General features: G+C 45.1%; 1 pseudogene; it reads right to left on the minus strand.

Annotated features, from left to right (window-relative positions):
• Positions 1 to 11,347: 11,347 nt before the first annotated feature.
• On the minus strand, positions 11,348 to 15,014 carry LOC123057598 (rust resistance kinase Lr10-like; annotated as a pseudogene).
• Between the last annotated feature and the right edge of the window lie 237 nt (positions 15,015 to 15,251).

Here is a 15,251-nt window from a genome sequence, read left to right on the forward strand (position 1 = left end):
TGCAATTGCCTTGGCAAAGGAATCCAGATTTCACAAGAGAACCAAGCACATCAAGAGACGCTTCAATTCCATCCGGGATCTAGTCCAGGTGGGAGACATAGAGATTTGCAAGATACATACGGATCTGAATGTTGCAGATCCGTTGACTAAGCCTCTTCCACGAGCAAAACATGATCAGCACCAAGGCTCCATGGGTGTTAGAATCATTACTGTGTAATCTAGATTATTGACTCTAGTGCAAGTGGGAGACTGAAGGAAATATGCCCTAGAGGCAATAATAAAGTTATTATTTATTTCCTTATATCATGATAAATGTTTATTATTCATGCTAGAATTGTATTAACCGGAAACATAATACATGTGTGAATACATAGACAAACAGAGTGTCACTAGTATGCCTCTACTTGACTAGCTCGTTAATCAAAGATGGTTATGTTTCCTAACGATGAACGAAGTGTTGTTATTTGTTTAGCGAGGTCGCATCATTAGTTGAATGATCTGATTGACATGACCCATTCCATTAGCTTAGCACCCGATCATTTAGTATGTTGCTATTGCTTTCTTCATGACTTATACATGTTCCTATGACTATGAGATTATGCAACTCCCGTTTGCTGGAGGAACACTTTGTGTGCTACCAAATGTCGCAACGTAACTGGGTGATTATAAAGGAGCTCTACAGGTGTCTCCAATGGTAGATGTTGGGTTGGCGTATTTCGAGAATAGGATTTGTCACTCCGATTGTCGGAGAGGTATCTCTGGGCCCTCTCAGTAATGCACATCACATAAGCCTTGCAAGCATTGCAACTAATGAGTTAGTTGCGGGATGATGTATTACCGAACGAGTAAAGAGACTTGCCGGTAACGAGATTGAACTAGGTATTGGATACCGACGATCGAATCTCGGGCAAGTAACATACCGATGACAAAGGGAACAACGTATATTGTTATGCGGTCTGACTGATAAAGATCTTTGTAGAATATGTAGGAGCCAATATGGGCATCCAGGTCCCGCTATTGTTTATTGACCGGAGACGTGTCTCGGTCATGTCTACATTGTTCTCGAACCGTAGGGTCCGCACGCTTAACATTACGATGACAGTTATTATGAGTTTATGCATTTTGATGTACCGAAGATTGTTCGGAGTCCCGGATGTGATCATGGACATGACGAGGAGTCTCGAAATGGTCGAGACATAAAGATTGATATATTGGAAGCCTATGTTTGGATATCGGAAGTGTTCCGGGTGAAATCGGGATTTTACCGGAGTACCGGGAGGTTACCGGAAGCCCCCGGGAGCTATATGGGCCTTAGTGGGCTTTAGTGGAAAGGAGAAAGGGGCAGCCCAAGGTGGGCCGCGCGCCTCCCCCCTCCCCTAGTCCTATTAGGACAAGGAGAGGTGGCCAGCCCCCTCTCTCTCTTTCCCCCCTCGAGGAATCCTATTCCAACTAGGATTGGGGGGGGGGGAATCCTACTCCCAGAGGGAGTAGGACTCCCTTGGCGCGTCCTCCTTGGCTGGCCGCCCCCTCCCCCTTGGCTCCTTTATATACGGAGGCAGGGGGCACCCTAGAACACACAAGTTGATCCTTGAGATCGTTCCTTAGCCGTGTGCGGTGCCCCCTGCCACCATATTCCACCCCGATCATATTGTAGCGGTGCTTAGGCGAAGCCGTGTGACGGTAGAACATCAAGATTGTCACCACGCCGTCGTGCTGACGGAACTCCTCCCCGACGCTTTGCTGGATCGGAGCCCGGGGATCGTCATCGAGCTGTACGTGTGCTAAGAACTTGGAGGTGTCGGAGTAACGGTGCTTGGATCGGTCGGATCGGGAAGACGTACAACTACTTCCTCTATGTTGCGTCAACGCTTCCACAGTCGGTCTGCGTGGGTACGTAGACAACACTCTCCCCTCTCGTTGCTATGCACCACCATGATCTTGCGTGTGCGTAGGAATTTTTTTGAAATTACTGCGTTCCCCAACACCCAAACACTACTCCAATGAGTGTACGGCTCCCCACAAGAGAAGAGAAGATTCTCCCAAAAGAAGAAGTAGAAGAGAAGAATCACCATCAAGGGAGAGAAGAAGTAGGGATGATCGATATGAACGAAGACCCTCTCGGAGAAGCAAGGATTCGGAAAGGAAGGACAAGTCATCAAGGAGCTACACAAAACGAAGACATCAAGCTCATGTTGGTGAATGGGTATCCGGCTCCAACTCCGACAATGACTCCGAGAGAAGCTATCACTCCGACTCCGAATATACTCAAGATGAAGGTGTTGCCGGTCTAGCACTTGTGTCAACCATCTCCTACGACATATTTGATTCACCAAATGAAGGAATTGGAAGATGCTTCATGGCCAAAGGTCCAAAGGTGTAACACCCCGAGTATGTTGATTTCAATAGTGATGACTTGTTAGGTGATGATAATTTACTTGTTGACAACTGTAGTGATGAATACTATGATGAAACAAATGACAATAATAAGGAGAAGAATGAGTCTCTAACTAAAGAACTAAACACTCTTAAGTTAGCTCATGAAACTATCTTAGGAGATCATCGAGAACTTTTAAGGACTCATGAGAAATTACGTTTTGAAAAGCTCAACCTTGAGCAAGAGCATGAGTTCTTAAAGGCAATCAATGATGATCTTCGCAAGAAAAGTTGTTCTTATATTGCCAAGCGTTTATTCTTATCCACTTACATGCCTCAAGTCAAGTCTAGTAACAAGAACAATAAAGATTTTTCTTCTAGTAGTAACAATAATCATGCTAAATCCAATGTTGTTGCTTCTAGTAGTTCTCTTGATTCCACTAATGATTCTCTTAGCCAAGTTACACTTGAGCAAGAAAATAGCTTATTGAAGGGAATTATAGAGAAAGGTGTTTACAAGAGCCTTGCCGGGAGTAAGCAATTCGAGGAAATTGTACGGAAGAAAGGAAGGCACCGCAAGAATCAAGGTATTGGTTTTGAACGAAAGTTCAATGCCAATGGAGTTGAGTGGGAAGAAGATCAATACCCCAAGACGAAGTTTGTTCCTCAACAAAAGAAGTATGATCCTACTTCTTTCAAAGGGACACAAGCTCAAGATGATCTTCCACCACAAGACCACAAGCAAAAAAGTCAAGGACAAGCTTCAAGAGGAAATTGATGCATTTGAAGAATCTCCTAAGGTCTTGGTCAAGTGGGTTCCCAAGACTACATCAAGTTCCACTTCATCAAGTACAACTACAACTCCGAGGATTCCCATCAAGATGGTGTGGATCCCGAAGAAGAAGAAGAACTAGAGAGTTCTTGAGGGTGACTCCGCCAACATACTTCACTCTTATCATTTTGGCAAGAACAAGTGCAATCAACTTCCACATCTTGCACTAGTTCAAGGAGTCACAAACCCTCTTGTTGGTAAGACAAGGGACAAGTTAAGCTAAAGCTTTCGTAGACATCATCTTGTGTGTGCATCACTCTATGTCTATGGATATCCTTGTTTGTTCCTTGTGGGACTAACCCATGTAGGTATTGAAAGTGCAACTCACTCCAAAGTATAGCTCCAAATGATCCACGTCAACATTGAGCATCCACATCTTCAACATCCACATGAAGTCATCATCGACAAAATCCAAGGTTAGTTCATCCCTCTTAGGGGGGATCTCACATCTAGGGGGAGCTTTACTCTAAGAATTGAGTTAAAGCAGCTCTAATGGTGTGAACACAACAACGCTTTATGTAAAAGTGGTAACCCCACTTGTGCTTAAACGATGAGTATGACCTATGATCAAATGTTCTCATTTGACTCCTAAGTCAATATACTCATATATAGATGACCTAGTCATCGCCAATTGCTTGATAGATGCTAGAATTGTTTGTGCATGCTTTGCCACATATTTCAATTGCCATTTTATTGTGTGAGCATGTTGGTTGCATAATTTACTCATTCGAGGACATCCACTTGTTGTTTTGATTGATTGGTTTCCTTTTCTTTTGGCCAAGTGGATGGACAAGAATGCCTAAGAACCTTCTCTAGCTATCTATGCTTTTCTCGTCTCAAACTCTATTCATGTTGCATCACAAAATTTGATCAAGTCAGATTCGAACCACTCTGTGTGAGGAGCACTCGGAGTCCCCGATTTGTCATAGACTTAAACTTCCAAAACTTCTTTGTGCGTTTCGGTCTGACCAATTCACCCATTTCGGTCATACCGAGATCACTAAGTCGATCTAGGTTTTCAATCTCGGTGCAACCGATTTGAAATTTTCGGTCACACCGAGTTGTAGTAACTGCTTACAGTTATGCATCTCGGTGCCACCGAGTTGTTTCACTCAGTCACACCGACAGGGTTGGGCTATATATACCCACGGGTCAAATTTTGGAAAACTTTCCAAACCTCCTCGCCTGCGCTTAGCCCGCTCTGCCTTCCAGGGTCTCCGGATCGTCCTCCTCGTCGCCAGTTGCCTCCTGCCGCTGGTCTCCGCCACCGTCAACGGGAATCATCCCCGCCGTTGTCGCCGTAGAGAGTTCATCGCCGAACTAGGGTATGAACTCGATCACTGTGATATCCTTATCTGATTCCTAGCGCATTGTGTTTGCCATGTATCTTGCCACGATTGAGATCATTCTATCCATCGAAAACACTCCGTAATTTAGTCGTGAATTGAGAATTTAGGGTTAGGTTTCCGCTGAAACCATCTCGGACCCACCGAGTTGTAGAACTCGGTTCCATCGATTCGGCTCAGGACATTGCACATGTGATTCTCGGTCTGACCGAGAATTGCAAATCGGTGTGACCGAGTTCAGGACTTTGTGAAACCCTAGCAGTCTTGGTGCCACCGAACTGTGACTCGGTCTGACTAGTTCACTAGTTTAGGTTCCAACAGCAGCTTCGGTATCACCGAGTTTACAAATCGGTTGATCTGAAATGCTTTCTGTGGAAAACTAAAACTAAGTTTTTGACTCATTCTTTTGCAAAAACCTCTGCATTTTGTGATGCTCATCCACTCTACCTCATCTATAATCTATTCACAGGGCCAGCTGTCAGTGTTTGCATTATGTCTGATCAAAGTGACAGTCAGAACAGGTCAGAGGAGCAGGTTCACATGAGTGAGGGCACTAGTCCCTCTAGCAGCTCAGATGATGGCAGCAGGAGCACACCAAGCAATCTGCCAAATGCTGCCACCAGGGCCAGCAAGAAAAGAACCTCAGAGTCAGAGGATGAGGACTATGTGGCCGAGGAAGAAGAAACCACCTCAAAGAGGGAAGTCCTGAAAAAGGAATATGGCACAGCTGCTGCCACCAAGCCAAGCATGAAGTAAAAGGTCCCTGCCAAGAGAGCTCCAATGTCTAAGGCTAGAGCATCTACTCAAGAGACTTTGGGATCTGCACCCAAAGAGCAGGTTGTGGCAGAGAAGAAGAGGAAAGAGAGGGTCAAAAAGACCACTGCCAGAGTGCTTGGGAGATCCTCAATCATGAGAGATTCTGAAGAGGAAGAGGAAGAAGATGCTGCACCAGCACCCGAAGCTCAAAAGCTTATGGGTGATGCCATCAGGGCAGGGGCTGTTCCATCTAAGCCTAAGACGGCTCCTAAGGCTGCTGCTCCAGCTCCAAAGCCAAAACCAAAGAGGAGCACCAGGAACATCCCTGTTGAGGAGAAGAACAAGGCCCCAGTGCCTGAAGCTGAAATGGAAGAAGAAGATGATGAGTCACATCTCTTGAGGAAGTTGAAGCCAAAAATTCCAGATCACAATGATGCTCATCCAGTAGCTGAGAACATGAAGATAAGGAAGGATTCAGGATTGAGGCTATGGAGGGAGTCAGATCCATATGCCACCAGGAGAAGGATTGCTGTGGACTACAGGTTCCATACAAAGGAATAGCATGACTTCTATGAGACCATCTTGCTTGACAAGAAGCCCATAGTGTGTGACATGAGATGGGTCGACTGGGAGTACATCGGGGAGAATGATGAACACTATCCAGGAGTATATGATAGTTTCAAGGCTTGTGGAGTTGATGAGTTTGTGGCTCAGAAGCTCACAAAATGGAATGATGAGCTCATCATGCAGTTCTACTCCATAGCTCACTTCTACCCAGATGGAAGGATTGTCTGAATGTCTGAAGGCACTAGGTACCAGTCCACGATTGCTGAATGGGCGAAATTGATCAATGCCCCAAAAGAAAGTGAAGATGACTTGGATGTCTATGCCAACAAGAAGAAGGATCACAACACCATGGCACACATGTACAAGGAGATCCCAGATGCTGCTCTTGAGACACACAAGTTTGGATCTGTACATTACCTTCTGTCAGGCTTGCCAACTATCAACTGGATCCTCAGGCACACTCTCTTGCCAAAGTCAGGAGATCAGAAGATGATCAGAGGCCATGCAATAAACTTGCTTCACATCTTTGATGTCCCACAGAAGTTCAAAGTCATGAGCCTAATAGTGGAAACCATAAAGAGGACAGCTGCAGATCAGAAGAGGAGTTGTGGGTATGCCCCACAGATCCAGGAGCTGATTAACTCCAAGATGGGCACTAGCACATATCTGCTAGACAAGGAGCACCTGCCCATCTACCCAGACTTTGAGGAGAGCACTGTGGTGATGGATTAAAATGAACCATCTTCTGTGCACGCACAAGCCAAGAAGGAGAAGGCAAAGGCTGAAAAGGCTGCTAGGATGCCAACTACGAAGAATCATCTCAGTATCTTCTGAAGAGCAAGCAAGATCAGCTTGGCTACTTGATTGCCTCCACTCTAAGGATTGAGAAGGGGCTGGCCACCCTGACTCAAAATCAAAAGAGCCTGGAAAGGATCGTGGAGCAGAAGTTCTATGACTTGGATGTGAAGGTAACTGAGATCCAGTCTGTTGTGGAGCAACTTCAGGATGATATGCAGGAGAGGAAAGGCAAGACAACCACTGATGCATTTGCTAGGGTGCCTAGAGGTCAGAGGTCAGCTGCAGTGCCAGTAATAGACACCAGAGCCACTTCATCTGCACCACATACAGCTTCAGTGCCACCAGCTCTAGCACCTACTCCATCAGCTCCATCTACATCGACTGAAGCCTTCGTTCTTGGAGTTATCCAGACACCACCACCTGAAGACCAAGCCTGAGAGACGATTTAGTGCTATGCATTTTCTAGGAACTTTTTGGTAACTTGTTGCCAAAGGGGGAGAAAAATGTATAGATCATAGGCTTCGAGAGAGAACGTTGCTTTTTATTCTCTCTTGGTTTGGTGGTTCAACTTTATTTGCTTGTTTGAGATACTTTCTGTCTGCGTGATACTTGGATGATCACGTGTGTTTGATCATATGCTACCTTAATGCTTGTTGGATGACATTATCATTTTATCCCTATATGATCATTCACTTTGCTTGGTGATGAGTGCATGTATTTAATTATTATCATTTTGAGCGCTCCACCAAGATGTATGTTACATGGAAGAGTAACCCATGAGCCTAACTCTCTCCGCATTTGCAGTCCAAAGCAAATCATAAATTATGCACAAATTTAGGGGGAGCTCTTGCTTTTCACATACTTCCCAAAGCGACAATGTTTTTCACTTATTATCATTTGTCGAAGCTTTGATCCATATGTTGTCATCAATTACCAAAAGGGGGGAGATTGAAAGTGCAACTATCCCTAGGTGGTTTTGGTAATTCCTAACAACATATAGCTCATTGAGCTAATGCTATTCCAAGATTAATATTTCAGGAAAAGCTCAATGAATGGCATGACATGGATGAGGAAAGTGGACCCCTCAAAATACTAATGACAAAAAGATTGTCTCAAGCTCAAAGCTCAAGACTCTACATTTTATATTTTAGTGATCCAAGATCACATTGAGTCTATAGGAAAAGCCAATACTATCAAGGAGGGATGAGGTGTTGTTTGATGAGGTTCTTGCTTCATAGTGCTTAGTGATATGCTCCAAAACTCTCAACTACCTTCCCACATCCACATATGACCTAAATCAAAAGTCAAACTCGGCCCCACCGATTCTTTCTATCCGGCGCCACCGAGTTCAGATGTCATAGCCACTGCCACAAACCCTAGGCAAATCGGTCTCACCGATAGGGATCTCGGTCACAGCGAGATGGGGTTGTAATCTCTCTGTTTCCCTTCGTAATGTTTCGGTCCTACCGAGATGAGCGATCGGTCCCATCGAGATTGCAATGTAAACTCTCTGTTTCCCTTTTGTAACATTTCGTTCCCACCGAAATGAGTGATCGGTCCCACCGAGTTTACCTGACCAACTCTCTGGTTAGCTTATTACCAAAATTGGTCCCACCGAGTTTGTGTAATTGGTCACACCGAGATTACGTTATGCCCTAACCCTAACCATATCGGTCCTACCGAGTTGCATCTCAGTCTCACCGAAAATCGTCACTAGGTTTGCTAAATCGGCCCGACCGAGTTTCTCAATTCGGTCTCATCGAGATTAGTAAATTGTGTGTAACGGTTAGTTTTTGTGTGGAGGCTATATATACCCCTCCACCCACTCTTCATTCGTGGAGAGAGCCATCAGAACATACCTACACTTCCAATACACATTTTCTGAGAAAGAACCACCTACTCATGTGTTGAGGCCAAGATATTCCATTCCCACCATATGAATCTTGATCTCTAGCCTTCCCCAAGTTGCTTTCCACTCAAATCTTCTTTCCACCAAATCCATATCCTATGAGAGAGAGTTGAGTGTTGGGGAGACTATCATTTGAAGCACAAGACCAAGGAGTTCATCATCAACACACCATTTGTTACTTCTTGGAGAGTGGTGTCTCCTAGATTGGCTAGGTGTCACTTGGGAGCCTCCGACAAAGATTGTGGAGTTTAACCAAGGAGTTTGTAAGGGCAAGGAGATCGCCTACTTCGTGAAGATCTACCGCTAGTGAGGCAAGTCCTTCGTGGGTGATGGCCATGATGGGATAGACAAGGTTGCTTCTTCATGGACCCTTCGTGGGTGGAGCCCTCCGTAGACTCACGCAACCGTTACCCTCCGTGGGTTGAAGTCTCCATCAACGTGGATGTACGATAGCACCTCCTATCGGAACCACGACACAAACATCCGTGTCTCCAATTGCGTTTGAATTCTTCAAACCCTTTCATTTACATTCATGCAAGTTCCATGCTTTACTTTCCGCTGCTCATAGACTCTTTGCATGCTTGCTTGAATTGTGTTAAGATTGCTTGACTTGTGCTAAGATAGCTAAAATCTGCCAAAGACTAAAATTGGTAAGAGGCTAGATTTTCATTTGGTCAAGTAGTCTAATCACCCCCCTCTAGACATACTTTCGATCGTACAATCCCCCTCCAACTTTCTGCCCCGTTTGCATGCTTAGCAATGATGGAGGCGTGTGAAGGTGTGTCTCCGACGGCTTAACTTCTCGTTCGGGAAGGCGCTGGTCCATCTTGTCGCGCCGGAGCCGGGGTTGGTGAGCGCTCTGATGGCGCGGGAGGACCAAGAGGTGTGGGATCGCCTTGAGGCTGCAGTCGCCAACGAGGCCTACATAGATGACCTCTGGTGGCAGCACCTGGAGCTCGTGGAGGTGGAGCGGGCGATATTCGCCGCCAATGGCGGCAAAGTCATCATCATCTCAGACGACAAGGACGATGGAAAGTAGGGCGGTGAGGAGCAGAACGACGTCCCGATGAAGACGACGGCGGCGGCACCGGCCCGAACCCGGCTCTCATCGACAGTGACCTCACCCGGAAGGATTGGCTCGACCTTCACTTCGGCCGAAAGTAGTTCAAGTTTAGTTTTAGTTTAAATTTATGTTTAATGTTCGGTTGCGAGAACTTTAGTTTATATGCATGTTTATGTGTTGAACTTATGTTTAAATGCATCATCTTTCGGTTCAAATTTGATTGAATTTGTGCAAATTTAGTTTTACTCCATTAACTTTAGAGGATCGGTTAGGAGTGGCGAAATATTAGTGAAGCATATATACTCCACTAATGTATATACTCGATGAACTTTTAAGAGCTCGGTTAGAAAATGCCCTTAGGTAACATACTATTGGCTTGCGTACGAGTGGCTGGCTTTTTTTAGAAAAACCAGTGGCTGGCTGCCCAAACCAGTCCGCCAGTCAGACTGCGCACCGGCCCATTTCTACAAGGAAGCCCGACCCAACTCAGGCTTATCCCGAAATGGGAAAGGCACCTCCACAGTTTCTGCCCTAGTAGGCGGCCGGAGGCCGCCGAGTGCTTATTCTGGCGACGCAGTCAGGCCGTGCCTGCCCATAGGGCTGGACCAAAAGCTCGTAGCTCGCGAGCTTAATGAGCGTTTGATAGTTCGGCTCGTTAAGCTCGTAGCTCGCTTTTTAATGAACAGAGCCAATTATTGATTTTAGCTCGTTATGTTTAACGAGCTTAATGAGCGAGCTAACGAGTTTCACGAGTAGCTCGTTAAGCTCGTTAGTAACAACACAATACACATTTTCATGTTACGTGACAAACTTCTTGTAGCACCCCAGCCCATCTATTTAATCTAATCGACATATGAGGCAACAAACTACTTCATTTCTTTTTGTAGTCACCATATTTCATCTTGAAAACCATACCTACACATTCATCATGTATATCGTAACACATTATAATCTGTTAACGAGCGCTCGTGAGCGTTCACGAGCTTAACGAGCTTCAAACGAGCCGAGCCGAGCAGGTTTTCTGCTCGTTAATCTTAACGAACTTAACGAGCCGAGCCTTAACGAGCGCGAGCTTAACGAGCCGAGCTGCTCGTTAGTCCACCCCTACCTGCCCGCCGGAGGCCGTCCCACATTTTCCGCCGGCTGGGCGAGTTCCTCGTCTTCCCGAGTATCCCGCCTCCCTTGCGTTCCACCGCGGAAGCTATCTGCCACACTGAGTAATCCCTTTGCCCTCTCCTTTTGATTTCAGAATAGAAGTGCTGCGTTTGTACTTTCTATTAGTAGCTGGGGCAGTGGCATGCATGATTAGCTGAGGCCATCTGCGCATCACCGTATTAGAAAGAGCTTAGATGCTCGTCTTGTGATTCTGATAAGGAAATGGCCACAGTTTATGAGGGAAAGGGGACAAAATCACAGCAATGACAGGAAGATACTAGTAGAACAATTTAACAAGTTCTCATTGTTCAAAGGTTGACAAATCCAGTGCATATGTTTCTAATTAATAACATTACAACATGATAACGTACAGATCAGGTGACCCATGTGGCATTACAATGTAATAACGTACAGATCAGGTGACCCATGTAGTTCGGTTTAGTATCTAGACGAATTAACATTCGAGGCATTACAGTTTGCAACATAGATGCGAGTTAACTTCCCTCAAACGTGTATGTAATATTAATACACAGAAACACAGTGCATGATCATGTGTTTGTTGTGTTTTGTGGCATAGGGCGATTTTCAGACGACACAAAGGGCTTGGGTGGAATCTGCAGGTTCTGCAACCTCCCTGTTAACATGTTTACCACCTTTGTTATTGATGTCCGATTCTTCGGGTTCCACTGGATACACCGCAGAAGTTATCTGCCATGGTAATCCCCTTTGCTCTCATTTGATTTCTGAAGTGGAATGCTGAGTTTCCAGTACCTAGTAATCATGGCAGTTGCGTGATTAGTTACAGGATCCTCTCTTTTTGTAGAATAAGCAGGCGATCTGGACATTTCTGTACTATAAGGACTTTACAGTAGTATCATTGTTGGGGGGAAGGGGATAAAATTACAGCAATATAACTGGCTAAGATTTATATCCCAGCTGTCACAACAATGCCAGGACAATGACTGCAAAATCCAGTGTCATATGTTTCTAATTAATAGCATTGCAATATGGTAAGATACAGATGCAGTATTAACATTACTGCAAAATCCCATGTAGTTCAGTATGTATCGAACATTTGGCAAGCTAGTGCCAAGGAACTAAGCTTTACAACGAAGATGCGAGTTATGTTCCCTCAAACGTGTAATGATACACACAAAAACACACACAATGCGTGTTCATGTGTTCGTTGTGTTTTCTGGCATAAGACGATTGTCAGACGACACAAAGGGCTGTGGTGGAATCTACAGGTTCTGCAACCTCCCAGTTAACATGTTTACCACCTTTGTCATTGATGGTCGATTCTTCGGGTTCCATTGGATGCACCACAGTGCCACAATAGTCAGCTGTCTCATCTTTGTTAGAACTAATCTTGTTATTAGTGCTAGATTTAGATTTTGAGTCATGCATGTAGTCGTGTTCAGCTACTAGACTGCGGGTGTGTACTCACATGGAGATGAGTTAATGTGTGTACACGCAAGTCAGTAGTGAAATTAGGAGATTAGATAGTGTTGCATGCATGAATTTGTTAGCCGGCCAAGTCATGTGGCTGTTGTGGAGAGATTGCGCCATTGTTGTACGTGCGCATGCATGTACGTGGGTTAGTTGAGTTAGTGGGCAAGAGAATAGGGCTAGTGGAGTATGCGTGAGTGGCATAGGAGTTGGGCAGGTTGTTGCCCTGGCAGTGCGTGAGTCTTGTGTACTGCCTATTTAAGTTGACAAATGAATGCGAGGCCGTGAGTGCTGAGGCAACAATGTAGTGTTTGCGGCTGCCAAGTAAGAGTGCCTCTGGGCAAAGCTTGTGTGCTCTTCTTGGTATATGCGTGTGTGTGTGCTTCTTGGTATATGCGTGTGTGTGTGCGCGCGTTGAGTCTTCCCCTGGTGTGTGTGTTTTTGTGTGAAACCACAAGAGAGATGAGAGAGTTGTGTGAGGCAGCTCGAGGTAGAAGAAGAAGCGGCGCTGCGAGAAGAGGCGGCGCCAACAATCTTCTCCTTGTCTTCTGCTGTCATTTCCAAAGTAAGCTCCCATTCTTTCCCATTGATTACTTTCTCGTAGATCCACTCCGGGAGATAAACTTCGGCCTGGTTCTCAACACTTGGGTCTGAGTTCCTCCTTCCACTCACCATTTCCAACACCAGCATGCCAAAACTATATACATCTGACTTGTATGAAACCCCTCCAAAGTTTCGAGAGTATAGCTCTGGTGCGATGTATCCCATTGTGCTTCTGGCTGCAGTCAAGGTAACAATGCTCTGGTCCCTTGCATACAGCTTTGCGAGTCCAAAGTCTGAGATCTTTGGATTGAAGTTGTAGCCTAGCAAGATGTTATGCGGCTTGATGTCAAAGTGGAGAATGCGCTGGTTGCAGCCTTGATGCAGGTATTCCATTCCTTGGGAATGCCTAAAGCAATAGTTAGCATTTTGGTGGGTGCCAGGAGTAGTTGTGAAATATTAGAAACATGTGAGAATATATATTTCTCCAGTGACTCATTAGGCATGAATTCATAAATAAGAGCCCGTCCCGTTCCTTCGGAGCAAAAGCCAAAGAGACGGACGATATTTGCATGGTGGGTCAGTCCAATGGTTGCAACTTCATTGATGAATTCCTCTCCCTCTCTTGTAGAGTTCTCTAGCATCTTGACTACGACAGGAACTCCATTTCGTAGCTCACCTGTATACACTTCCAAACCCACCCTGGCCTAGTTTATCGTTGAACCGTCTTGCTATCTTCTTAACTTCAGGGAAAGTGTACCATGTGGGTTTCAATGTGCCATATGCCTTGAGAAACATTTCAACTTTCATATTTATCTCTTCATTGTACCTTGACTTCAAGGAGAGATAGATCACAGTAGCCACCATCAATGAAAGAACAACAAATGCGGCTGCAGATGATGTAGCTGCATACGCAGAATATATGAAGTCAGCATACTGCATTAGGAGAGAAAGCCATCACTTAGTGATTGACTGTTGAGCATGAGAGAAATCAGATTCAGAGTAATACTAGTAAAAATAGTTTATGCATGGTAAATGACTTTGTTTCTTTTCTTTATCACTTTTGTTTGAATAAAATGGGAAGTGCGGATTGCACAAGTACCTGCAGCGATTTTGACATGTGAACCTGCAAATGTCAAACAAGGGAATAAGTTTTGATTGATGGTTTAGTAAATAGAAGGGAAGTTCACTTCTTGACAATAAAAGGCAATATCACAGTTATATGAGATTGCGGCAATACATAACCTTAAAAAGTGCTAGCAAGTAGCATGTCTCGGTTGAGTCTAGTCTAAATTATTGTAATCCAGTTATCCCAGTATGAAGCTGTGTTAGAAAATATATAGGGGTTGTTGTGATCATGTACAGTTTGGTCAGTTGGTTTAAAATACAAAAGAAGAAAAGGAGTGAAAAAGGGATACCATGAGGCCTGCGGCGTATGCAGAATGTTTGATTTCTATGCGAACTGAAAGCACAACTCTGCCCATCAAGTGCACATTGTGTGCAACTGGTAGAAATGCCATCGTCACGCCAACTAACAGTTGTTTCAGCAAAACTAATAATTCTTTCTGACATTTGCTTGAACATCGAGCCATCCATGGATCTTGATGGTATCAGAACATTTGACATGGCCTTGCAGTCCAACGGAAGCACATGCATATATAGACTAGCACTCACCAAATAGACAAACTGACTTTGGTTGCTAAAGCAAGAGATTGGGCCAACAATATAATCGGCAGCCTTTTTCATCTCGTAGTCATCATCAACTTGAGTAGTGCTACTTGGTATGAACTCCTTTGAACAGTGTACTATTTTTCCAGGTATTGCCTTGTATAATGAACATCGACGGTAGGCATCAGCTAGTTGATCTGTGGAGATGAGCTTCTGAAGCGGGCATGAAGTCAAGGAGTCTATGAGCGGGATGATGCTGAGGGTAGCATGGTTGTAGTCTATGGTGGTCACTTTGTAGTGGCCAAGAAGTGGGTGGAGTAGGATGAAGTCTTGGCCTGAGCAAGCCATCTTCGCACATGTCGCGCCGCATGATGAAGATGAAGTGCTGGTTTCAAGCCGGAGCGGGAACCGGATCTCAGGCCCATCTACGCTGCACCGTGACGGCGGGCAGTATTTGAAGAAATCCTGGTCATCCCAGCACGTTGAAGTTGTGACCATGCCAGTTCTATGGCCGAGGATAGAGGCCATGAGAGCTGCGACAACGAGAAACATACTCATCTTTCTCATACTGCTCTGCAGAGATGGGTGAATGGACACGAAGATAAAGCTAAGCAATGAGTTGCAGGCTGAAAATTGAAGTGGAGGAAGAAAACCACTGGCCGAGGTCGCATTTGAATGAGCTAGCTGGACCTCACCTTTCTATCTGTGGCTGATACACTAGTAGAAAAGAGGGCTTTGGTTCAGGCCGGGTCAGCCCATTAGTCCCGGTTCAGTCCAGAACCGGGACCCATGGGG

Source organism: Triticum aestivum, chromosome 3A (assembly GCF_018294505.1).
Source record: "Triticum aestivum cultivar Chinese Spring chromosome 3A, IWGSC CS RefSeq v2.1, whole genome shotgun sequence".
Classification (NCBI taxonomy): domain Eukaryota; kingdom Viridiplantae; phylum Streptophyta; class Magnoliopsida; order Poales; family Poaceae; genus Triticum; species Triticum aestivum.